The sequence below is a fragment of the Lissotriton helveticus genome, chromosome 1_1, assembly GCF_964261635.1.
Source record: "Lissotriton helveticus chromosome 1_1, aLisHel1.1, whole genome shotgun sequence".
NCBI lineage: Eukaryota > Metazoa > Chordata > Amphibia > Caudata > Salamandridae > Lissotriton > Lissotriton helveticus.
Window position 1 is genome coordinate 1611963298 of NC_136057.1, and position 25044 is coordinate 1611988341.

Genomic DNA, 25044 nt, shown 5'->3' on the forward strand with positions numbered 1-25044 from the left:
AGCCAGAACAACCCAGGCAAGGTGATGGGTCGGGGCAGCCAATGCGGGCTATATCGCTCCTCCAAAGTAGAATACCTTGCTTTTCCCATCAGTGGCCTGTGTCATCTGGCGGTCGTCGGAGATTATCGATTCCTCGATGCAGTTATGAAGCTGCAAGCAGCTTGGGCGCCAGTTTACACTCCGAGACTCCTTAGCGCAGCGGGGCCATCCGTACTGTGTCTCTGGCGGGCACAGAAAATATCAACAAACCGTCCCTCTGAAAGAAGAACGCAGAGGCCAAGGGGATTTCAGGGCAACAGCTGGTTTTATTCCTCACTTCTGCAATGGCGGCGAATGCATTTCGGCATTTATTGCCTTCTTCAGCGCCCAACATAGCAGCATGTCCTGTCACGCAATGCTCCTTCCTGCTTAAATCATTGTTCCAGCACCAGACGCTCCTCCCCCTAATGCAGTCGGCACATCCTGCTGGAGTTCGTTACAATGCCGGACTCCAACTCCCAGAAGGCACTGTACCGGCACAATTGGGTCGATGGCGTGGGGGAGTGAGGCAGACAGTAGGTCCCGGCTGGCTATCAGGTAGGTGGTGATAGGTTCAATGCCCTGAAGTGAGAAAAGGTCACCAGCCGCAGTCCTTGTTCCCCTTTGTACCGCTGCAGCCAGAACAACCCAGGCAAGGCATCTGGCGTTTTCATTCCTTTACCTGCACCTTTGATTGAGAGCCGGCCGGCAAGCTGTCATTAAAATCAGTGAAAGCTATGAAAATCGTGTGGCCTTTTCTCAAATTGGGTTCCTGTTTAGATTTGATATATATATATATATATATATATATATATATATATATATATATATATATATATATATATATGTATATATATATATATATATATAAACCAATTTGGCGATGTTCCTCTGCCTCTTGATGGCGACGGGCTGCCGGCAAGGTCGCCAACCTTTGTAACTCAGCACCAAGTAATCCTTACAATCTCAAGGAAAAACGCCGAGCCCCAGTTTTCTTGAAGCAATGCTTTATTCACAAAGCGATGGCAAACAATCCCCGACGCGTTTCGGAACCCTCCGGTTCCTTGGTCACGGGTCAGTTGTTGTTAGTGATCATCACATGATATAGTGCACAATTCAAAAACAAAACATTAACAAAGGACTACGCAGTTGCCCTTAAACTTAAGCCAGCAGAAACGCCATTTTGTAGTGGTTAAATTCATTCATATTGTAATCAAATTACATAATTCAAAAAAGGGTTTTTAAAGTCCATTTTGATGCTGCAATGGCATTTTTTCTTATGTTAAATAACATATTATCGTGGTTGTAACCAACAGTCACCAATATCTTGTGGCAATTCCGCCCAAGTGGGCTTTCAGTTCCAAACAAAACAAAATAACCTGCAGCAATTCTGCCCCAGTGGGCAACAATTACGTGGTTTCATTCATACTACAAAGGCATAATGCATGGTGTCTTCATACCAGGGCAAAACACTCCGTCTCCTATAAAAAAAAAAATAATGTTCATATCAATAAAAGGCATCATATGCAAATTTAAAAAACAACAAACTATTTGGGGCAACACTGCGATATTCATTATTTAGAAATTGTTAAATCTCGACAATCATGCATAATTAGAAGAAAAAATTGTCCATCTCAGCCGAGATGGACTGATAATTCCTCATCCTTATTAATCCCTCCTGGCTGCATAGTCTCATATTTGATTATCATTCGAGACTCTAGTCTACGCAACTCTTGTAGTCTGCTGCCACCTCGTTCAGAAGCAGGAATTCTTTCCAATGCACAATATCTCAAAAGGCTAGCATCTTTTTTATGATATTCTTTAAAGTGGCGGGCAATGGGATATTGTTTGTCCTCGTTAGTAATTGCCCGCATGTGTTCTAAGATGCGTAGCTTGACTGCATTCATGGTGCTTCCAATATATATCAATTGGCAAGGACAGATCAAAGCATATATACAAAAATCCGATTTACAATTCAGATGTTTAGTGATAATAAATTGTTTTTTGTTGGGTGACAATCTGATTTGTTTACAGTTTGGACTGTTCCTACAGGCCTTACAGGCAGAACATCTAAAGAATCCCTGAATAGTGGATTTACTTTTAAGCTCTGTAGGTAAACTGCTTTTGCATAGTATATCTTTGAGGGCTGGACAGCGTCTAAAGGTCACACTTGGATAACTTTGGATATGTTTTTTCAATGTCTCATCGGTACCCAAAACATGCCAAAATTTATTAAGACATTTCTTAACCTCCTTAGCCTGATTACTATAGGTGGTAATGAATCTTATAGGATCAGTCTCTTCCACTGTTTCTTTCTCAACCAGGAGGTCCCTCCTTTTGATTTTCTTAACTTTCTCATGGGCTTTTTTTATTACTTTCTCTGAATAGCCTCGTTCTTTGAATCTATTCTGCATGGTACTGACTTCCTCTGCGAAACTAGCATCCGAACTACAATTGCGTCTGGCTCTTAGTAGTTCGCCATAAGGTATGCTGTTAATCAGTTTAGGGGGATGAAGCTGGTAGCACATAAAATGCTATTCCCAGCAGTGCTTTTACGGAAAAGTTCGCTTTCTAAGTGATTTTCTTTAGTCTTGACAATTACATCTAAAAATTCTATGCACTTTGTGTCCATAGTGCATGTAAAGGTAAGGTTTAAGTTGTTGTCATTTAGACTGTCCACAAACGCTGCCGCTTCGGAATAGTCACCCCTCCAGATTCAGAAGATGTCATCGATATATCTTGCCCAGAGGACCACATGTTGGGAAAAGCCACTGATGTTTTTGGCCACCTGCTCCTCCCACCAGCCCAGGTATAAACCCGCGTAACTGGGGGCGAAGCAGGTTCCCATCGCGGTCCCCCGGGCCTGACAATATATCGTGTGATCAAAGATGAAAAAGTTATTTTTCAAACACCAAGAAATCATATTTAATAACATCTCAGTGAGCAAAAGAAACCAAATTGGTCTGTCTTTTAGGTAGTGCCTGCAGGCTTCCAAACCTAGCTTGTGTGGTATGCACGTATATAAACTGTTGACATCCAGGGTCAGCAGCAGCATGTCCGGTTCCCAATGTATCTCATCAATTAATCTTAAAAAGTGTTGTGTATCCTTCACATAGGAAGGCAGTGTCTCAACATATGATCTAAGGAAATGGTCTATATATTTCGAGGTGTTCTCAAAAAGACTACCCATTGATGACACTATAGGGCGTCCTGGAGGTACTTCTGTATTCTTATGTACCTTGGGTAACAAATAAAGTGATGCCAGTTTAGGATATTTGCAATACAGGAATTTATGTTCATCCTTAGAAATCAGATTCTCTCGTTTCCATTCATCAACTTGTTTTCTATATGCATCGTTACATTTTTCATAGCAAAATCTATCACTGCGAATGTAACTTTCTGTGTCACTTAAATGTTTTTTACCTTCCTCCAAATACATTGTCAGCGGCCACACTACAACGTTTCCACCTTTATCCGCTTTTTTAATTACAATAGATTTATTCTCTTGTAATTCTTTTAGTGCAGTTTCTTGTTTCTTAGTTAGATTACTGACAAATTTACTCTTATTGTTTGAAAGTCTTTTAAACTCTTTCAAAACTCCTCTCTTAAAAACTTCTATTGCATCATTATGTAACTGTGGCAAAAAAATAGATGTTGGTTTAAAACCACTGTCACATGGACTATTATACATGATTCCTTCCTGCTCTAGACTGGTTAATGGATCATCAACCCAATTGCATTCCCCCAGTTCTCTCATGGTATGCAATGTTTCAATATCACCAATCAAAAGTGCGCTGTCTTTCTCCACAATAATATTTCTTTCATGCTCATTTCTGTTGGCATACCACTTTTTCAATTTCAACTTTCTAGTAAAAAAGAATAAGTCAATGCGACTATCTGTATAATTAAAACTTCTAGAAGGACAGAAGGTAAGTCCAAGTGAAAGTACATCATTCTGTTCTTTGGTTAAAATAATATTTGAAAAGTTCAATAACGTGAGGGTGTTCTTCATTTGGACATCGTATTGCCTCTTGTCGTCATTCCCATCAGGCTCTGGATATTTCCTAGCTGCTTTGCACACCCTTGCATTAGCATATGATTAAGACCCACTTGGAGGTCGAAACGCGAAATGCTTTGCCTGCTGAAGAATAAATTCACTTGCATCTGGATCTATTTGAAACGGGAGGCCCACCGGCTACATTAAATTTGGAAAGAGGGACTTTGCTGTGATGGTGCCATATCAAAATACGGTAGGCTCCGCCACTGATTTTCTAGGAGGCCTGCAGGCTGGAGATTTTTCGACATCTTAAAAGCAGCCAGGGTTTGCAGGAGTCAGGGCCGGACTGGCCATAGCGGGCACCGGGCAATCCCCGGTGCGCTGCACGGGTGGGGGCCGGCTTGAGGCCCCTGGGGTCCGTTTTTGTTACAGGGCCGTTTTTTGCAGCATAGCTGCAAAATCGGCCCAGTAACAAAATCGGCTGAAAACCGGCCCTGGTAAAGAGCTCGGCGGCACCCTCAACCCCCCCAGTGGGGATGTTGGGGGGGGGGGGTCGGCCGAGCACTTTGCCAGGGCCGGTTTTGGTTCCCAGTCCGGCCCTGGCAGGAGTTGCTGTACTCGTGCACAGTAGGACGAAGTTAACCAATTCACAGGCAGCTTCATTGAAAATGTGAACAATGAGCACATGAGGTGCAGTGCCTTGAAGGTTAAATGAATATTGACTGCCACGTACCACGACATGGAACTGTTCCTTTTAAGGCCGGATTGTGGCATTTTGATTTCATTGAGGCTTATTAAGGCATGTGATTTTAAGGTTTAAAGTTGAAGGACACTACGAGGCTTGGGAAGACATGTGGAATGCATGATGGACATTGTAGTACTATGACTGAAGATTTCGAACCAGGACTTGCTAACTCGAACATTACTTAATAGTGGGCATTAGCCATACAATTTAAAGAGTACTCAATAAGCAAACATTTTACTTGGCCCTTGATATTGGCAAAAAAACATTGTTGATTGTAAACGATATATGTTGCACTCGCAGTCCTTCTTCACTTCCGGAAGGCTATCAAGACCCATCTGTTCCCCCCCTCCTAGGATACCCTCCTCCTCCCTTTTTCTTTTTAGTATTGCTTCTGTGGTTCCTTTCAGCGCCGGGACGCCTTGTTGATGGGGCAGCTGTTGCGCTTAACCAAATAGTTAACATAACATAACTGTTGAAGACCTAAGTGTATTTAAACCCTGGTGTAACTGACCCTCGCATTAGCATATGATTAAGACCCACTTGGAGGTCAAAATGCATAATGCTGTGCCTGCTGAAGAATAAATTCACTTACTTGGCGTCTGACTGGAGGGCTTGTTTTCGCGCTGTGGATTTTGCGTGAATGTCTTGTGTTATATGTATCGAAAATCTCCGTATGTATCTTCCCTTTGTAGAAGCCTTTTCTAACTGATCTCTCAGACTTTTCTCAAGGGCATGTGCCGTTGTACCCAGTTGCATTTACCTTATGTTTAATCCATATTATTTGGTTTTCCTTTCGTATGCTCTCTATGCCTTGATTTTCTCTCAGAGCTTACATGTGTTATGGCCTCCTTATTTTTTTCTGATCCAGCCTGTGCCTTAGCCTCTGCATTTTTCTCTCCTAGCCTTCCTGTTAGCATCCACATCTGACCGCCCGACCGCCCTCATCCTACGTATGTCTCACCACCTTAAACTTTCTCTGAGCCGCTCAATTCTCAGCATTCACTTATATCCACTTGCTCCACTTTCTTAACAATCCTTTGCCTCAAGCCTATCCATCTCGGTTTCAAACTCCTTCTCTATGACATCTGAGGACAAGGAGTGGTAAAGCCAATAGGTCTGGTGTTGGCGCCCAGCCTTATGGCTTTGTCAATACTTGTTTTTTAGAGTGATTGTTTTTCTCCAAAACTTTATTGTTGAGGAAGCTTTCTGGGCCCCCGTCTATCTAAAAACGAAATAACTAAAAGCAAAATATGTACTTTTGGTCTCGGAAAACACATATTGCCATAGTAGACCCTGGCACTGAAAGAACTACTCTGTGTGTTTATTGGCTCCTTCTGAAAGGGAAGAATGCCATCACTCACAGTGGCGTTAACCAATGGCCAAGTGGCCCACAGTGTGTTTTGTAATGGGAGGAGAAAAAAACCAGAATGATAATAATAGACAAAGGAGTGAAGAGTGCTCGGTGAAAGCTCTTGTAAGTATATTATCCATATAATTTTAGTAAAATCAGAAGATCTGGCTAGACCTTACGATGTGTGGCTCCTCCAAGCAGTTAAATTCCCTGAGATAATAAACTGTTCTCAGTGTTACTGAAGTAAAACACCTGGAGTATTTGTAAATTGTAAATTTAGAGTGAGACTTGAAAAATTAGAATGAAAAGTTTAAACACGGAATAAGACAGCTACATCAGGTCTGATCATCTACTTATGGGATGTGACGTCTACACTTGAAATAAGATATCTACTTTTAGGAAATTTCATCCAGGCTTGGAATAATATCCACGCAAGGTAAGAGACATCGACTCAAGGAATGAGACAGCTACACTTTGTGAGAGACAATTAAGCTTGGAATGACACCTGCACTCAGAATGATATTTACACTTGGAATGAGACATATACACTAGAGTGTACACCACGGGTAAGACATCTACACTAGGAATAGTATGCGTGCACTTGGAATGATATATCTACACATCAATTAAACTTGGAGTGGGGAATTTATATTAAGAATGAGTGAAATGAGACCTCAACAACTAAAATGAGATTTCTAAATCTGCAATGAAACTTCTAGAAGTGGAATTAGAGGTCTGCAGTTACGATGAGACGTGTAACTATGAGACATTTATGTTTTGATTGAGCTGTCTGTACTTAGAATGTGATATTCAATATTGGAAAGAGACATTTAAACAGAAGAAGACGTGTCTACACTAGGAATTAGATGCCTGTCCTTGAATTCATGTTTGCTTGTAATTGCCTTTGTACACTTATAATGAGAAATAAGTAAGAGATTGCTTACATTTGAAAGCATTTGTCTAAGTATCTAATAAAATCAATATAGTTGGAGTAGCAGTTCTAAGTCTGTAATTGGATAGGTCTGTAGTATGCAATTTATAACTGCAATGGTCGTTCTAAGTTTGCAGTACCGCTTCTTTACTTGGAATTAGAGTTGTACATTTCTAACGCAAGTTTTATGTTTGGAATGTGAGTTCTGCTATGTTTGGAATGTGAGTTTTACATTTGGAAGCTGTGTTCTGCATGAGGTCACTCTCCACGTGAAGTGTCTTGGTGACAAACAGGCAGTGGCTGCACATAATTAGCCACAAACACTTTTATGAGCCACAATGAAGTGATGACATGCACACAGCATAGTTCTTTGGATAATAGGAGATGCATCCCTACAAGTCATAGGAGCAGAATCCCACCAAAAGAAGTGTTTAGTAAAGTTTTTACACTTTGGATCACCCCATGCTGAAGGTAAGGAATTGATGGAGCGAGGTGGTAAAAACAACATTTTGTGTACCCCTCTCAAAATCAATGTTCCATAACGTTAACATTTACAAATGGAATGTTATTATGAATTAATCAACCATAGTATAAGATGCATACACTTTTTACACACGGGAGTACTAATTTTGTCTGCATGTTGCAATAAAATTAACTAATATATATTGTTATTGTGTTGTGAATTAATGCACAGCTTAAATATAAACAAATACAGCTTAAATGTGCTCATTGTACACGTTTTGTGCTAGAAAAGTCATCAGATTTATAAGTATAAAGCGCATTTTTGTGGCTTATTTGCTAGGTAACAACTAATGGGGAAACATTAGTATGGTGGGAGGTAAACAGAAGGGCTTTAGTTCCATATTTAACATGAATTTGTGTTTGTTTCTATGATAGTTCCGAAAAGAGGCCTCTGAGGCCTACTCTAAAAATGGCTGCCCGGGTAAACTGTGAGCAAGTGCTGGACAGCGCATGCGTGCCTAAAGCCTGCAAGAGAGAGTGAACTGCCTGTGCTCGGAGAGGTTCAAGGCTGCCTTGCCCCGGAACCTAGGATGGGTGCCAAATATGGACGCTCAAATGTTATGATCCTGGGAAAAAGTCTTCAAGTTGCAAATTGGGGATGTGACTAGGCCATGGACTGTTTTAAACAAAGCCCCTTTATTTTTCTGCTGATTCATTGTGAATACGATGCTGTAATGATGAGGAGACGCTCATCTACCCAAAATTGGTCCAATCAGAACCCGAGTTGGTATTGTTAGAAACGTTTTAGATAGATTAAGTTAGGAAATTAGTGTATAAAAACCCCTGATTTTACTTAGAAGTACCGCTCTTTCCGATTTCTACACAAAGTGCTGCTGGACTTTCGATCGAATCCTGGATGTAAGGATAATTTATCTTTTATTTGTTTTTCTTTGCAGGACTGTAAGGATAAGATGAGGGTGTTAGTTAGGGTTGTTAGGAGAGACTGAGTTGGAACTATCTGTTCTTTGCTAAACTTTGCACTGAATTTACTAAATAAATGTCTATCACCTAGATTCATTTTCGGCATGTTTTGCGAGTCTGTAATAGCAATTATTAAGGAATCGCTATTACAGACTCGCAAAACGGGATTCAAGTAGAAATCGCAATATTTATTGCGATTCCTACAGCTTCCTTATTTGCAATTAGCTAATTGCTAATCGCAAATAAGGAATAACTCCCCATTCATTCCTATGGGCCTAAAGGCCCATAGGAATGAATGGGAACACATATCAATGTGCGAATCGCTATTAGCGAATCGCATTTTGAGTTAGCGATTTCAAGGGTGCAGGGGTGTCCAAAGGACACCCTGTTGCACCCCTGAATTGATAGTGGACGCTGGTGTTACGCACACATATGTCCCAAGGACATGTGTGTGTGTGACACACAACTTAGAAAAATGCACTTCAGTGCATTTTTCTAAGTTTTCGCTATTTACCACGAAGTCAGACTTCGCGGTAAATAGCGGCCAGAAATAGCGAATTCGCAAATAATAAATGGTTAATGAATTGCATTTAAGGAATCTCTAATAGAGATTCCTTAAATGCAATTCCTCGCAAATATGCGATTTCACAATTAGCGATTTTTGCATTTGGGATGATGAATCCCAAATGCAAAAATTGCGCTCGTAAAGGGCCAGATTCTCAGAATCTGGCCCTTTGCGAGCCCATTTTTCAATGATGAATCTGGCTGTATATTTCTGAGCTTTAAATAAAATTATCATTTTTGAAATAAAGATTAAGATTTTACTGAATAAAGAATTAATGAAAGCCTAAATGTCAGACATACTAAAATTTGCGTTGAATAAAAATTAGATAAATGGAGAATTAAAAGCTGGTCTTGTATTTTTCTGACGCCTAATTTTCATTCTAGCAGATCCATTGCCATTATGGTGATGTGTCTGAATAAAAGGGTGTTAAATGAAAACCATGGTAAATCGTTTTAAATTATAGATGTAAATAATAAATAGTTTAATAGTTTTAGACACTTCACCAATGTTACAGCAATACTCTTTTGTGTTTCACCAAACCCTGAAGTTGTATTAAATGAATAGATTGTGTGCAGTGTTATGGGCCCCACTGGTGAATGTAGGTGAGTTTGGATACTTTAGGGAAATGGTGATACTGAGTTTAGTAAACATTTTTGGAGTTGCGCTGTAGCAGGATCATATGGATTATATAAATACTCAATATAGGACTTTGACTGAGCAGTGGCCCAGCCAAGTGGAGGAATGTTGGGTCATATGTAGGCCATCGCCTCTGGCCGAATTTTGTTCCTCAGCAGGTATCCTGCTGCCTAACCAAATGACTTGAAGCAGCCAATGTTGACACATTGCCATGTGCAAAGCTTCATAATATAGGAATAAATTATAAAATGCAAGAACACTGATGCTGCGAAGGAAATGTCCACTAAGAGGTAATCAGGTGTGTACCTCTGCCCTGAGTGTCCCACTGATTTTGAGACTGGCATCCTGACATTTTGTGGCACAGTTGACACAATAAACTAGCCTGTGAATGAGAATGCCAAGGTCCAGAACCAGTTCTGTGCTCTCTATTTTGACCAAGGACTACTATCCACGTCCTGTATTCCTTGATCTGAAGGGAAGAGCACCACTCTGAGAGGTAGGAGGATGGAGACAGGGACACCCTCGGAATTTCTAAAATGACCTTTTAAAAGGGGATCGCCAATTAGTTCATCTTGAGCACTGCCATTTGTTTGGGTTGTAGGGGCGTGAGGGTGAGCCAGCAGATACCGCTGTTAAGGCCAAGGGAGTTTCTAGCCAGTGCCTGCCCTGTTGTGCTTCCCTGAGTGATAGAAAAGTCATCACATTTTATTGTGCTCATGTTTTGGGAAACTCCTGCTTAGAGCTAGAATCATCACTACCTGCTTGAGAGAACTCACATTAAAGCCCAGCCGTGGTTCCACTATCTGGAGCAGCCAGAAAAGCAGATTTAAATTGATAGCGTAACTTGTGCTGACCCGAATTATGATGGGGTCAGATGTCCTCCTGCATGGTTTATTTAGAAAAGCATGTGAAGGATTTATTACGACCTCTGAGCAACAACAGGCCATCTGGCATACCAGCAGTGACACGAGGGACCTGTTACGATGTGTGTTCAGTGCTGAATTCTGACAGGTGAGGCTGCCTCCACAACCCTAAGTCCATTGACAGACTAGACTGTGTAACTGAGAATGCCACACCGTAGCAACTTCTGAGCCAAGCACCACCAGTTAACACTAGGTCATACTCAAAGGCTGAGAGACAGTGTCTGGTGCAAAAACGATAGATCTGCACATTATAAGAAATTATGATGGCCAGTGCAAATGCTTTTGCAAAACGCTAACAGAACTGACCTATGCGTTTCTGAACCTAATGACTGATTGATTCAATAAGCCAATTAGTGATCTCACGCCAGTGCCGATTCTTGCTCATATGCTTTCCTTCGTGCCCGGAACACTATAGTGGTGTGGAAACTGTGATCACTGTGCTAGAATGCTGTAGTGGTGTGGGAATTGTAGCAACTATCCCAGAACACTGCAGTTAGAGTGCCAGATATAGAGTTATTGTGATAAGAAGATCCTTGTAGCGTGTGTCACTTTTTGCTGTGATAGTAAAGTACTGTTCTTTTTTTAGTAAGACAAGTACTGGACAGGACAGTTTGATATTGTGTCTGAGTGTTTGTATTCTGAGACTCTACTCTCATACTACCTCCCTGAGAAGCCTTTGAGTACTTAACTTCTCTAGCGTGAGAGTAAAGTCCATAAAGCGTGCTTAGGCACAGTGTGCAGAGCCCTAACAGGATGGACCCAAGACAAGAAGGGCAAATGACCCCAACCACCAAGATTGTTGCCTAATAGTCCATGCCTAAACTGTGTTTAACAGTTGGCAGCAAATGGTGTAGGATACACAGATTTCAGTTCAACTACCTTGAACAGAACAATACATTCAGCTTGAAAACAGCATTACCTTCACTTTGCAATGGCAGACGGAATGTTTTTTGGAGTAGACCTTGAAACCCTGTCCTTAGAACAGTTAAGGGATCTGTGTTTTGAGAGAGGGTGGGGTCTCCCAGGAACAAGAAGAAGGCAATCTTTGTGGAATTATTAGAGAGACTGGGCAGTAGAGACGAACTTATGATAGATTCTTGGGCCGCTACGGGACAGCCACCATAGGGGGCCTAAAGGGTAAAACACAGGAGAGCACTGCCACAAACACGCAACGGGTGGAGGATATGGCCGACACTGCTTCGCAGTCTTTCCCAAGCTGTATCCCACCCATGAACATTACCCCAGAGCCTGACAAACTAGACCAAATTCTGCAGGAGATACGAGATTCCCAAAATTCCATAGAGGAGGAAACAGGCACTCTGACAACTGGACTCACCCTCCTGAAGGCGGACCATGCCAAACTTGCCTCTCCTGTTAAAGATAACAAAGCTGCCATAACGGAATTACTGCCACAACACAAAGTACATGCAACCCAAATAACACAACTACAACGCCAGATGGCAGGACTTCAGGAGCGAGTCGACAACGCCGAGGGAAGGGCTTGACGAAACAATGTACCTGTAATTGGCCTGTTGGAGCTCTGCGAGGGGTCTGACACCACCAAATTAATGGAACAATGGTTCAGAAATCATGTGGCACCGGAAAGACGCTCCAGTTTTTTCTGTGTTGAAAGGGCACACAGGTTCCCATCAGGCCGCCCGATAGCTGGAACTATGCCCCGCCATATGATAGCCCGTATATTGAACTTTAGGAACCGCGACTTGCTGCTCCGGAGGGCAAAAGAAGGACCTCCAATACAATAAGAGAACCAAAGGATGAAAACAAGTTACTTACCTGTAACTACAGTTATCCAGTATTGGTATCTTTCATAGATTCACATGCATGAATCATTCCCCGTCGTCGAGGTGGGAGTCCCACGGTAAAAATATATACAATAGCAGTGCCTAAAAATTTCTTGTAGTAGGCTGGAAAAGACAATGGGCCAGATGTAGGTCGGCCAATACCGGTCGGTAACGGCCGAAAATCGGTAATTCCGGCTGTTACCGACCGGTATACATGAAATGAGATGTAGGAGCCTAATTTTCACCGAATCGGAAAACATGAGTCGGTATAATACCGACTCGGTAAATATGAGTCGTATAATTCCGACTCGGTAAATATGAGTCGTTTTTTTACCGAAGAGGAATTTTCTGAATTCATATATACCGAATTCTTATTTACCGATTCGGTAAATACGAAACGGTAAAACAATGGGCATGGAGATGTAGGAAACCCGCAAAATACCGAATTTACGAAAAATCGGTATTTATGAGTCGGTATTTACCATGGATTGAATGCAGGTGGTAACCAGGTGAAGGCCATAAAATGAGTCCCAAAATACAACAGTGTGAGCAGAATGGCGGCTTTCTATGTCATTGCAAGGCCGCAAAGACTACAGGCAGCAGGAGAGAGGGAATGGCTAAGGGAGGAACAAGTGTACAGGCAGAGGATAACACTTTTCCAACTGACAGAGCCAGAAATACTCCAGAGGTACAGGCTACATCCCCAAACCATCCAGGACCTGATAAGGGACCTACACCCACTCCTGGAGCACCCAACACCCAGGGCCCATGCCATCCCACCGCAGGTGCTGTGTAGCTTACACCTGTTTGCCTCTGGGAGCTACCAGAGTGTGATAGCTGCAGTGGGTGGTGTGTCCCAGAGCTGCCTGTCCCGCTTCTTCAGGAGGTTTCTTGACACCATGATGCAGAGGATGGAGCATTATATTTCATTCCCTGACACACCTGCGGAACTTGAAAGATTTCTTTCAACTGGCACACTTCCCACACGTGATAGGCTGCATAGATGGCACCCACGTACCACTCTGTCCACCTGCAGCCACAGAACACATATACAGGAACCGGAAGTCAACGCACTCCATCAATGTACAGGTCATATGCAACGCTGGCAACATCATCACAGACATCGTTGCAAAATTCCCAGGAAGTACCAATGATTCGTACATATTTCAGAATAGTGGGATATACACACGTCTAGTTGCCGGAGAATTTGGAAATGGATACCTGCTAGGTTAATGACATTGACACACCCTGACACTCACAGTAGAGAAATGTATCATGTACATGCAACTAATGTCAATCTTACTCCCCCTAGGCGACAGTGCATATGCCCTGCGGTCCTTTGTGCTCACCCCCTACCTCAACCCATCCAACAGGAGTGAAAGGCGGTACAATGTGGCTCACAGATCTACACGCAACGTTGTGGAGAGCACATTTGGACTCCTCAAGAGCAGGTTTCGCTGCCTCCACAAGAGTGGAGGGGCACGCCAGTACACTCCAATCCTGTGCTGCAAAATCATTGCGACCTGTGCCATGTTACAAAATCTCGCCACCAAGGAAGGCACCGAGGTGGAGATCACACATCATGAGGACATTGATGATGACACAGCACAGGCAAAGCCCCATGCTACAGTAGCAGCACCAGCTACAGATGGGAGACTGAGACGGGCAGAGATCACACACACAGCAATATTTCTGAGTAAGTAATGAGACACAGACAGGCTGTGATTATGATGTATGTAGTTTTATTTTCACTACGCAAGTGCAATGATACCACACATTGGTTAGACGAAATAGCAATGTCCATGACTGGGTGGTCACAGTTAACACCACTGTGACCTGTCATTTGGGTGGTGGGCATAGTCAATGTTTACGTCCACGGATTACAGGGTGGGACTGATGTGGCTGTGTGTCATGGCTTTCGGTGTGGCCTGTCTCTGTTGAATGACGCCTGCCGCTCCTGCGTATTTCTGGGACAGGAGTGCTTGCGCCACTCCTGCTGGTGGATTCCTCACTGTCAGCCACACATGTGTCGCCTCGGGTGGCTGTCTGTTGTGCGAGCATGAGCTCCATGGTAGAGGTCACTCTGCCCATCCCCACAGATAGATTGGTGCAGCACTGAACAATAGCATCCTGCATCGCCACTGACCATCTGCACAGCAGGGAGGTTGAAGTGGCAAATCTGTTTAAGGCTTTTGTCTGCTGCCGCACATCCACACGAGCCTTGCGCCTCTCCAAGTGGTCCCTGTCCAACTTGTCGCACAGGACAGTCATGCACTGTGTCATGTCTGTAATGCCAGATGCCATCGACTGCATGCTCCCAGAAATGTCTCCTATGCCCTTGCTTATGTCATCCAGCTTGTTGTTGGTGCTGCGTGCCTGCCTCTGAACACCCATCATTGCCCTTGCCTGCAGGTGCTGGACCTTGACCATGGTGGCCTCCAGTCCGCAGAAGACCCCCTGACCGTTATGCTCTTCAGCTGCCTCCCGTGACCTTCGTCCTCGGACACTGGCCCGCACAGCTCAAGGAGTGGGCTGCTGCTCAGCGTTGGCTGACTCTAGTGGATTGATGGCCATGTCACCCTCATCCTCTTCCTCCTCAGATGTTTCTAGTATGCGGGGAGGGGGCACATCAAGCCGCCTTGCCCTTTCCAGCACAGGGGACGGAGTTGTTGGGTGGGGGACTGTGCAGCAGCTCCTGACTCCTGACTCCCAAACAAAAGAGGAGACTGAGGCTGTGGTGTGGTTGTCTCCTCAGATGACTTTGCTGCCTGCTCTGCGTCCTTCCCTCCTTGTTCTGTGCAGGGACCAGCTTCATCTCTCCTCTTCTCCCTATCCTTTTCTGTGCTGCTCAATGACTCTCCTGTGGACAGACATGGGCATTGTGTCAGTGGAGTAGTTCACCTGTGTCTCTTGATTAAATCACACTACTATCACACATTTGCCAGTCCCTCATTTGCTTATGCTAGTAGTGTGTCGTATCCCTTTGCTGTATGGTGTGCTGACTGCAGAGAGGTATCTACCTATGACTACATCTCCCATTATGCATTGCTGGGCATTAGTAATACCTGTTCTGGAATATGATGTAGGCACACAGAGTGTGGGAGGGGAATAGGTAAATGGGTTCATGACAATGTACATGCATCTTACGTTGTTTCTTTGCAGCTCTTGCGGAGCTGTCAGCATCCCCAATGCCCTGGATGGATTCAGGCTCAAGGGTGGAATCCACCAGCTCGGTTTCTGCCTCCCCCTGTTGCTGCAGCTTCTTTTCGGTGGGCAGCTAGTTTCTTTTTGGTAATGATGCGAAGGTCATACCACCTTTTTTTTAAATCGTCTATTTCACGGTGGGTGACACCAATGGCATTTACCTTTGCTTGAATGTCAATCCAGGTAGTGCGCTTGATGGACTCCGCAACATGCAGTGATTGTTTCCCAAAAATCTTGCTGTAATGTTTGACAACCTCTGCAACAAGCACCAGCAGTTTTTCAGGGCTGAATTTCAATTTTCTTCTGCGCTCTGCAGCATCCCTCTGTCCATCCTGACTCTCCATGGTGCTGTACAGGTAAGCTCAGGGAAGCCTGCTCCTCAGTCTGTCCTCCTGCTCTCTTGACTGTTGGTTTCTGCACCTGCATGGGTGTGGCCACTCCCAGGTACTGGGGAGGGGTGCTTGATTCTGATTGGTTGATTCCACTGTACCTTTGGTTTTGGGTGTGGTTGGTGTTCCTGATTGGTTCACAGGCTCACATGTTTGTCAGTTTCAAATTTCCGAATCAGTATTTACCAATTCGGTATTTTCCGATTCTGTAAATTCCGATTCGGTAAAACACATTCATTCCTATGGGCCATGAGGCCCATTGGAATGTATGGGTTTTACCGATTCGGAATTTACCGAGTCGGTGAATACCGAATCGGTATATACCGATTTCAGATTCCTAGTGAATCCGAATCAGTAATTTTTACCGATTTTTTATCTACATCTCACTTTCCGATTCAGAAATACCGATTCGGTATGAGTCGGTATTTTAGAATCGGTAAAATAATTTACCTACATCTGGCCCTAAAAGGCCTAACTAATCCCAAAACTTAGCAGCCTATCTACCTCATTATTTAAAAAGACCTGAAAAAATAGCCTCAGCCAATCAGCTGTCCTCACCCTCTAGAACCTTCCCAGCCCAGGCAGTTCTCCTCAGATTTTCCCAGCACAAGTGAGAAGTAAGTATCCATAAAAAAGAACTGCCCTGCCGGGGAGGAGGGTGGGTGCATGTGAATCTATGAAAGATACCAATACTGGATAACTGTAGTTACAGGTAAGTAACTTGTTTTCTTATCCAGTATTGGGGTATCTTTCATAGATTCACATGCCTGAATCAGAGTAGCAAGCAGTGACATCATGTCTGTCGTTAGAGGAAGGTGGGAGACAAAATAAAATGTAACCATCCCCACACAACCTGGAAGGTTATAGAGCACAAACATGTTAACATAACATATGCATTAAAAAACCTTCATATAGTACCTTATAGAGTAGAACAGCATTTGAAAATATTAGAAAATTATAATGAAATACATATGCTTAAAACATTCAAAGCATGATGAAAAAAGACTATAAAAAATCTAACCTTAGTGAATGAGATGCCGCAGCACCGCTTCTCCAACCGCTGTGTCATCATGAGTTGCCGACTGTAGACAGTAGTGCTTCGTAAAAGTTTGCATACTTTTCCACGTAGCAGCTCGGCAAATGTTCTCCAGCGTCCCTCCAGCAAAAAGGGCCGTCGAAGCTGACATCGTTCTGGTGGAATGTGCTTTAACCTTTCTTGTTAAAGGTTTGTTAGCTTTTTCGTGACAGAAGAGAATTGTAGATGACAACCATCTAGCTATAGTCACCTTTGTTACAGCTTGACCCACAGTGGCTTGACCATAAGCAACAAAAGCTGACTAGATTTGCGTATGTCCTTTGTTTTTTGAAGATAAAACTTAAGGCATCGTTTCACATCTAAGGAATGTAATACCTTTTCTGCTGGAGTTTTAGGATCCGGTAAAAAAGTTCTGGGCTTGACAGGCTGATTGATGTGGAATTGGATCGATACCTTCGGGATGAACTTTGGATTAGTTCTAAGTGTCACAAAGTCCCTAGAGAATTGTAAGAAAGGATGTGTAATCGTGAAGGCTTGTATCTCACTGACTCTGCGGGCTGAAGTAAGAGCTAGTAAAATAGCCACTTTCCAAGTTAAGAACTTCAGCTCCGCCCTGTGAATGGGTTCAAAAGGCCTCTTCAACAGTTGGGATAGAACAATATTGAGGTCCCACTCCGGGGGGGGGGGGGCAAACTGGAGGAAAAGCTCAGAATAACCCGTTAAGGAATTGTTTGACCAATGATGATGAACATAATGATGGTTTGTTGGAACTCTTCCTGAATCTGGATATTGCCGCCAGATGCACCTTAATGGACGAGAAAACCAGACCTGCTTTAGCTAAAGACAGTAAATAAGTAAGGATGTCCTCAGGTAGAGCCTGGAGTGGATGAACAGTATTTTCTCCACACCAGGAACAAAATCGCTTCCACTTAAAACGATATGTCCTGATGGTACTTTGCGCACGGGCTTGTGATAGAATCGCCCTGCAATCTGAGGAGATATTAAGATCATTGAACTCTAGGAAGTCAGGAGCCAGGCATGCAAGTGCAGCGATTGAGGGTCCGAGTGTCGGATCTGGCCTCCCTCTCTCGTTAACAATGACACTGTCGGCTTGAGACGAAGTGGAGGCTGCTGGGAGAGCTGAAGGAGTTCTTGAAACTTATACTGTCTTGGCCAACGGGGGCAATGAGGATGAGAGTGCAATGTTCATCTTTTGCAGTATCTTCGGAATAAGTGGGATCGGAGGATAAGCGTATGCAAATATTCCGGACCATCTCATTAAAAGGGCATTTCCCCTTGATCCCCGTTGAGGAAACCTGCTGGCGTAAAACAGGCATTTGCGGTTCTGCAGCGTAGCAAACAGATCCAGAGTTGGTGTTCCCCATGTCTGAAAGATTCTTTCCACTTGCTGTTGCTCGAGTTCCCATTCGTGACAGCTTGTGAAAGTCCTGCTGAGGTTGTCGGCTAGAGAGTTCTGGACACCTTGCACATGTTCTGCTCTGAGGGATATGCCGTGGTGTAGGACCCACTCCCACATCTCCTGAGCTTCCAGCGAGAGGGAGAGAGATTTTGTTCCCCCCTGCTTGTTTATATAATACATGCTGGTGGTGTTGTCTGTGCGCACCAGGACTGACAAATTCGCAATCCGTGGAAGGAAGGCTTGTAGGGACAGAAAAATGGCTCTCAGCTCCAGGCTGTTGATATGTTTCTGCTGATGCTGATGAGACCACCGCCCTTGAATCTGAAGGTCCTGGAGGTGACCTCCCCAACCTTCCATGGAAGCATCCGTTGTCAGGGTGAACTCGTGGAGAAATGTGAGGCCTGGTGACAAATTGTGTTTCTTTGACCACCAAAGAAGGGCTTGCTTCAGCTTGGATGTAACTTTTATGCGGTCGTCGAACAACCCGTTCGCTTGCTTCCACTGCCGATGTAATTCTTCCTGCAGTGGCCTCATTCTGAGTCTTGCCATGGGGATGAGACTGATTGCAGATGAGCACATCCCTAGAAGGGAAGAAAATGTTCAGACCGAAAGAGACCCTCTTGCAAATATCTGTTTTGCCAGGTTTAACAGTTTGGTTTGCCGCTCTTGAGTCAAGAACGCCTTGCACTGGCATGTGTCCAACACCGCTCCCAGAAAGGTTAATTCCTGCCGGGGTTGGAGTTGAGATTTGTTTGCATTGAGGGCCAGTCCCAGATTGGAGAACAGAGAAAGGGAACTCTTGACCGCTTCTTTTGTGGAGTCCTTTGATGGTCCTTTCAGGAGTCAGTCGTCAAGGTACGGGAAAACTTGCATTCCCTGAGACCTCAGCATGGCCGCTACCGGGGCTAAACACTTGGTAAATATCCTCGGTGCTGATTTTCAGGCCGAATGGGAGCACCTTGAATTGAAAATGGACGCCAGCCACTGCAAACCCCAGGTATTTGCGGTGTTTTAGATGGATAGGGATGTGGAAGTAGGCATCTTCCAGGTCCAGAGAAACCATAAAGTCCCCTTTGTTGAGACAATTCAGAATATCTGTTAGTGTGACCATGTGAAAACTCTGTTTCTTCAGATATTTGATGAGCTTGCGCAGATCCAAAATTGGCCGCCACTCTCCTGAATTTTTCTCTACGAGGAAGAAGCGAGAATAAAATCCTTTCCCTTTCTGAGTAGAGGGAACTCGTTCTATCGCATTCTTGTGTAGCATCTTTAAGGCCTCTTTGAACAATAAGTGAAGACGAGGGGGAGGGGGACCACTGTTGGTGGTTTTTGCAAAAACTCCAGAGTGTATCCATTCCTGACAAGATCCAGGACCCACTGATCCGAAGTTATGCTCCGCCACTGTTGATAAAAGGCGGAAATCTTGGCGCCCACAGGCAGGGGAGGATGAATGACAGACGTCTGGCAAAGCTCATTGGCGCTTGTTGGAATCACGCCCTTGATTGTTCGAGCGCCGTTGACCTCCCTGGTGAGAGAAACCACCAGAAGCAGGCTGTCTGTAGGATGATTGACAGTACGGCTGCTTGTACTGAGACTGGTACTGTCGATTTTGCTGGTTGGAATAATTCCCTCTGGAGGAGTAACCACAGCCTCGGGCAGATGACTTGAGTCCTCCGAACGTGGAGGTCTTGTATTAAGCGAATGATGTGGCGTTGAAAAGTCCACGTGGCCGTAATGCTCTTGCTCATCGTCCTCCTCCTCTTCTTGATACTTAATGTTCAATTGTGAAGGGTGACGGGCAACCCCAAAAGGGCCTTCATCTTCTTCTTTGTCATCAGAATCATCCTCCACATATGTCTCCAAAATGTGAGATGGTAAAAGTGGAGAAATGTGAGAGTAGTCCTGTCTCTGATAAGTTTTCATTTGGAAACGGGTATACTGTACTCTCGTTGGAGGTGTATGAAGCAATAGTGGAGCTGATGCTAGAGCTTTTGCAGAAGACGATGACGACGAGCTTGTTATTGAATGCGGTGTCGTCACCGGAATTGCCGTCGATGGAACTGTCGATGGTGTTACCGTCGACGGAGCTGTCGTCGACGGTTCTGCTGACACTGATGTCGTCGTCGACGAGGTTGTCGACGGAGTCTTCGTTGATGAAACCTTCGTCGATGGGGCCATCGATGGTGTCTTCGTCGACGAGTCCCTCGTCGACGGGGCCTTCGATGGTGTCTTCGTCGACGAAACCTTCGTCGACGGGGCCGTCGATGGTGTCTTCATCGACGGAACAGTCGCCGACGGGCTAGTCGTCTTCGTCGGCGAGGCCTTCATCGACGTGGCTGAAGGGTTCTTTGTCGACGGAGCCGTAGTCGACGGGATAGTCGACGAGGATGTCAACGGCAAGAGGCTTTTCGACGACGAAGTCTTTATAGACGAAGACGAAATTTTTGCAGACACCAAAGGAGAAGTAATAGCCGAAGTGGTGACCGTAGCAGAAGAGGTTGAAGAGGCAGAAGTGAAAGTCGTAGTATGAGGAGACACCAGAGAAATAGTTTTAGTCTGGGCTGTACTCACAGTGGACGGTGTTGATGGAGACGAGGTTCTCCTTGAGGGTTCTGAGGCTCTCTGAGAGGGTTTAGATTTTTTCTTTCTCTCAGGAGAAGAGCTCTCCCTGGATCTGGCTCACTTGCTGGAGATAGAGGCCTTGTCCTCATCATCTGTAGAAGGTGATTTTAACCATAAAAGAACCCTTGCCTCTCTATCCCTGATAGTTTTAGTAGGGAAGGTACGGCAAATTCTACAATCCTTCACAACATGTGAGGGGTGTAGACAATAGATGCAGTCGGAGTGCTGGTCGTCCACATGGACCCTCTTCTTATTACAGGTTCCACAAGCCTGGAAAAGAGCCTTCTTTTCAGACATTTTGAAGAAAAAAGAGACAAAACTGAGTAGGCACTCAGGGAGACTCCCTTACACACGAAAATCGTGTGTGAGGAGAACTGCCTGGGCTGGGAAGGTTCTAGAGGGTGAGGACAGCTGATTGGCTGAGGCTATTTTTTCAGGTTTTTTTACATAATGAGGTAGATAGGCTTCTAAGTTTTGGGCCTAGTTAGGTCTTTTAGCCTACTACAAGAAATTTTTAGGCACTGCTATTGTATATATTTTTACCGTAGGACTCCCGCCTCGACGACGGGGAATGATTCAGGCATGTGAATCTATGAAAGATACCCCAATACTGGATAATTCATTATACCTTGATTACACAATGCTTGTACAACGCAGAAGGTCCTCGTACCAAAGCGACAAAGAGGAGACTTAGAATCTTAGATATCAAGTATGCTGTACTCTTTCCGGCACGTCTGAAAGTTATCCACGACCAAAAATCAAACTTCTTTGACACCCCTGAGGAAGCTGATGAATGGCTGGAGGTTATGTTCCCCCCGACGACCTCTGCATCCTCCACACAGAGCATGCCTCGTAGCCAAAAAACACTGGTATCTCGGAGATCTTGTCGCAATAAACTTGCACAGAAGTTCCAGGGTGGTAACCCTAATCTGGAATAGATATTGCAGGAACTTGCAGAGGCGATCGCAGCAGTAAGCACTTTCAGAGACACAAACCTCCAATTAGCATCCGAATCTTCTGAAGAGGACACTGTTCATTCTGACTCTGAAAATAGCATTGCCTTGTTTCCCAATGTAACTCAGCAGACAGCCGATGACCTGCTGGGCTGATACATGGTCGGGTGGCGGGATATGTCTCATCTGCATTGTATGCTCCACAAAAGTAACTGGTAAGATATCAATGGGCTGCAACACACATTACATTCTCCCAGCTTCAACGTGATTACAGTGACAAATGTATTGTGGGTCCGGGTGCGCTGCCTCAAATGACACAGATAACATTAGGTACAACACAAGAAGCACCACCCAGAACTCAAACGCACTTTGTACCTAGTTAGCAATTCACACTGTTGTGTCATTAGTTTGGACCAGGGTAGTTAGAACCCTAGACCTAGTATTTCAAGTTAGTTTAAGGGAGTTTTGGGTTACTGTCTCACCTCACACACTGCGATTCCTCATTCCAACCCTGGTGTCCCTACCTACTGACTGTGATGCACACAGAAGATTAATTGCATGCCACATGCATATACGATAATGTGAGATTTGGGGGTCTCTAGTTGGCACAGGTAGGTACTTGTGACAAATAGGGACCCTTGCCTCTAGTCAGGGTAAGGGGGTACACTCCTAAAATAACCCCTGCTCACCTCCTTTGTAGCTTGGCACGAGCAGACAGGCTTATCTCAGAGGCAGTGTGTAAAGCATTGGTGACCACATACAGTAATCCAGTGACAACACTACAGATGGACACCACACAGTTGTATATTAAAAATAAGTATTATTTATATAAACTTAACACAAGACCATAAACGACAAAAATACATAATACTATACTTAAAAATGGTAGTTGTAGCTTAGTTCAGTTCAGTTCTTAAGATGCAACACTTTGCGTCAATGTACCTTACGATGCGTTGTGCATCCACAACAAGTAATGTTGCAGCGATGGAAATGCGGCAAAGTTCCGGTGCAAAGAAATAAAGACGTGAAGATCTTCCAGATGTGGCACGCTTCTCCGAGGATGCGAGGAGTCTCGGTTCGATGCGTCAACTGTAGCGGCGACACCTTTGTTCAGCGATGCGACTCAACAGCCTTGGGTGCGGCACTCTTCTCCGTCGTTGCGAGAAGCTTCCACCCAATGCAACAACTACACCATCAACATCCACAATGCGACGGCAGCAGCACCGATGGCGGTGTGCTTTTCCGGGGATGCGAGGCGCTTTTCTCGATGCGGTGCAATACGACAGCTACCACGCCGACATCCATGATGCTACAGCAGCAACAGCGACGGCGACATGCCTCTCCCTCGTTGCGAGACTCTTCTCCTGATGCGGTGCAATACGACAGCTACAGCGGTGGCACCCTCCCTTGGAGTTGCGACGGCAGCAGCAGCGACACGCTTCCTCTTCGTTGCGAGATGCTTCTCTCGATGCACTGCAATACGACAGCTACAGCGCCGACATTTATGATACGACGGCAGCAGCAGCGACGACGACACGCTTCTTCCTCGTTGAGTCGCGCTTCCAACTCCTTGTGACACGCAGTCCCTCAGAAGGCCCAAAACAGCAGTAGGCACTTCCAAAGGACTGGGGAGCTGGGGGAAGAAGTCTGTTGTCCCTGAGACTCCAGCAGGAATCAAGCTGTATTCCAAGCCCTTGGAGATCCTCCACAAGTTGAAAGCAAAATACACAAAGTTCCTTTTTCCTTCCTTTGGCAGTCAGGCAACCACTGCAGGCCAATCCCCCAAGCAGCACTTCAGCTTAGGGATAGTCTCTCCTCAGTTTCTTCAGGTTCCTCTCCTCAGTAAAGGTTTCTTCTTGTAGTCCAAAAGTGATCTAATTTCCTGGGATCAGGGTCCCAATATTTATACCCCAAAATCCATTTGTTCTCTGACGGGAGAGGGGCCTTTGCCCAGTCCAAACCAGTTCTGGAGCATTCTGTTTACTAGACTCCTTCTTTCATTTCACAGTGCAGGGCAGAAACATCAGACGCCCCACAGGAGGTGGAGCCAGCATTGTGGAGGGAAAGCACAGCCTTGGAGCACTTTGTTGACAGGTTTCCTTCTCCTCTTTCACTGTGCAGGGCAGAGATATCCGCCGCACCCCACGAGGTGGGGCCAGCATTGTGGAAGGCCTATTCAAGGTTCAGGTGCAACTCCTCCCTCCCATCTAGATGCAGATCTCTCTATTCACCACTGGGCTGACTCATTCTGTCTCCTGGAATCCCCAGCCCGGTTGTATGGCATTACAAGGCGGGCTTTTACCCTGCATGCCATTAAACCGCGGGGATTACAACAAAAGTCGTTACAACGACTTTCGCTGGAGGGCGCTGGATAGTGGAATAGTTTAATTTTCTTTTCCAACTCCAGCCCACGTTGACAGTAGGGCAGGTGTTGGATAGTTAATTACAATATTTCCTATCCAACAGTGCCCTCCAGCGAAAGTCGTTGTAACGACTTTCGTTGTAATCTCTGCATTGTAATGGCAGTGCGGGGTAATCCCCGCATTGTCATGGCTGTTCCCCCCCAGCCCTGTCACTCACGAACTCCAGAGAAGGAATACACAACCTAGCAGAGACAGGGCTTCAACAGTTAGACAAGAAAATACCTACTTTCTAAAAGTGGTATTTTCAAACACAGAATGTTAAAACCAACTTCACTAAAAGTTCACTGGCCAATGGTGCCAGGTCTAACACGTGTCCCCGCCAGCTAAAATGTGGGGAGAACTACCCCAACTCCTCGGAGTTCTCATCACTAAGGCGGAAAAATCGGGACAGACCATCAGCGTTGGCGTGTTCTGTACCAGGGCGGTGTTCCACCGTAAAGTCCATACCTTGTAGGGAAATGGAACACCTCAACAGCTTTGGATTCTCACCCCTCATCTGCATTAACCATCTTAGGGGCCTGTGGTCTGACTGAACCCGGAAGTGAGTCCCAAACAGGTATGGTCTCAGCTTCTTCAGTGCCCAGAC

General features: G+C 44.8%; 1 long non-coding RNA gene across 2 annotated transcripts in view; it reads right to left on the reverse strand.

The window, feature by feature from the left end:
• LOC144773686 (uncharacterized) overlaps window positions 1-25044 on the reverse strand; it is a 1071276-nt gene that overhangs the window by 301829 nt on the left and 744403 nt on the right. The window contains exon 8 of one of the 2 annotated variants that reach the window (XR_013600052.1): window positions 1096-1499. The exons of the other annotated variant lie outside the window; for it this stretch is intronic. This is a non-coding gene — a long non-coding RNA (uncharacterized LOC144773686). Of the gene's footprint in view, window positions 1-1095; window positions 1500-25044 lie in introns of those variants that run through there. 2 annotated transcript variants of the gene reach the window in all.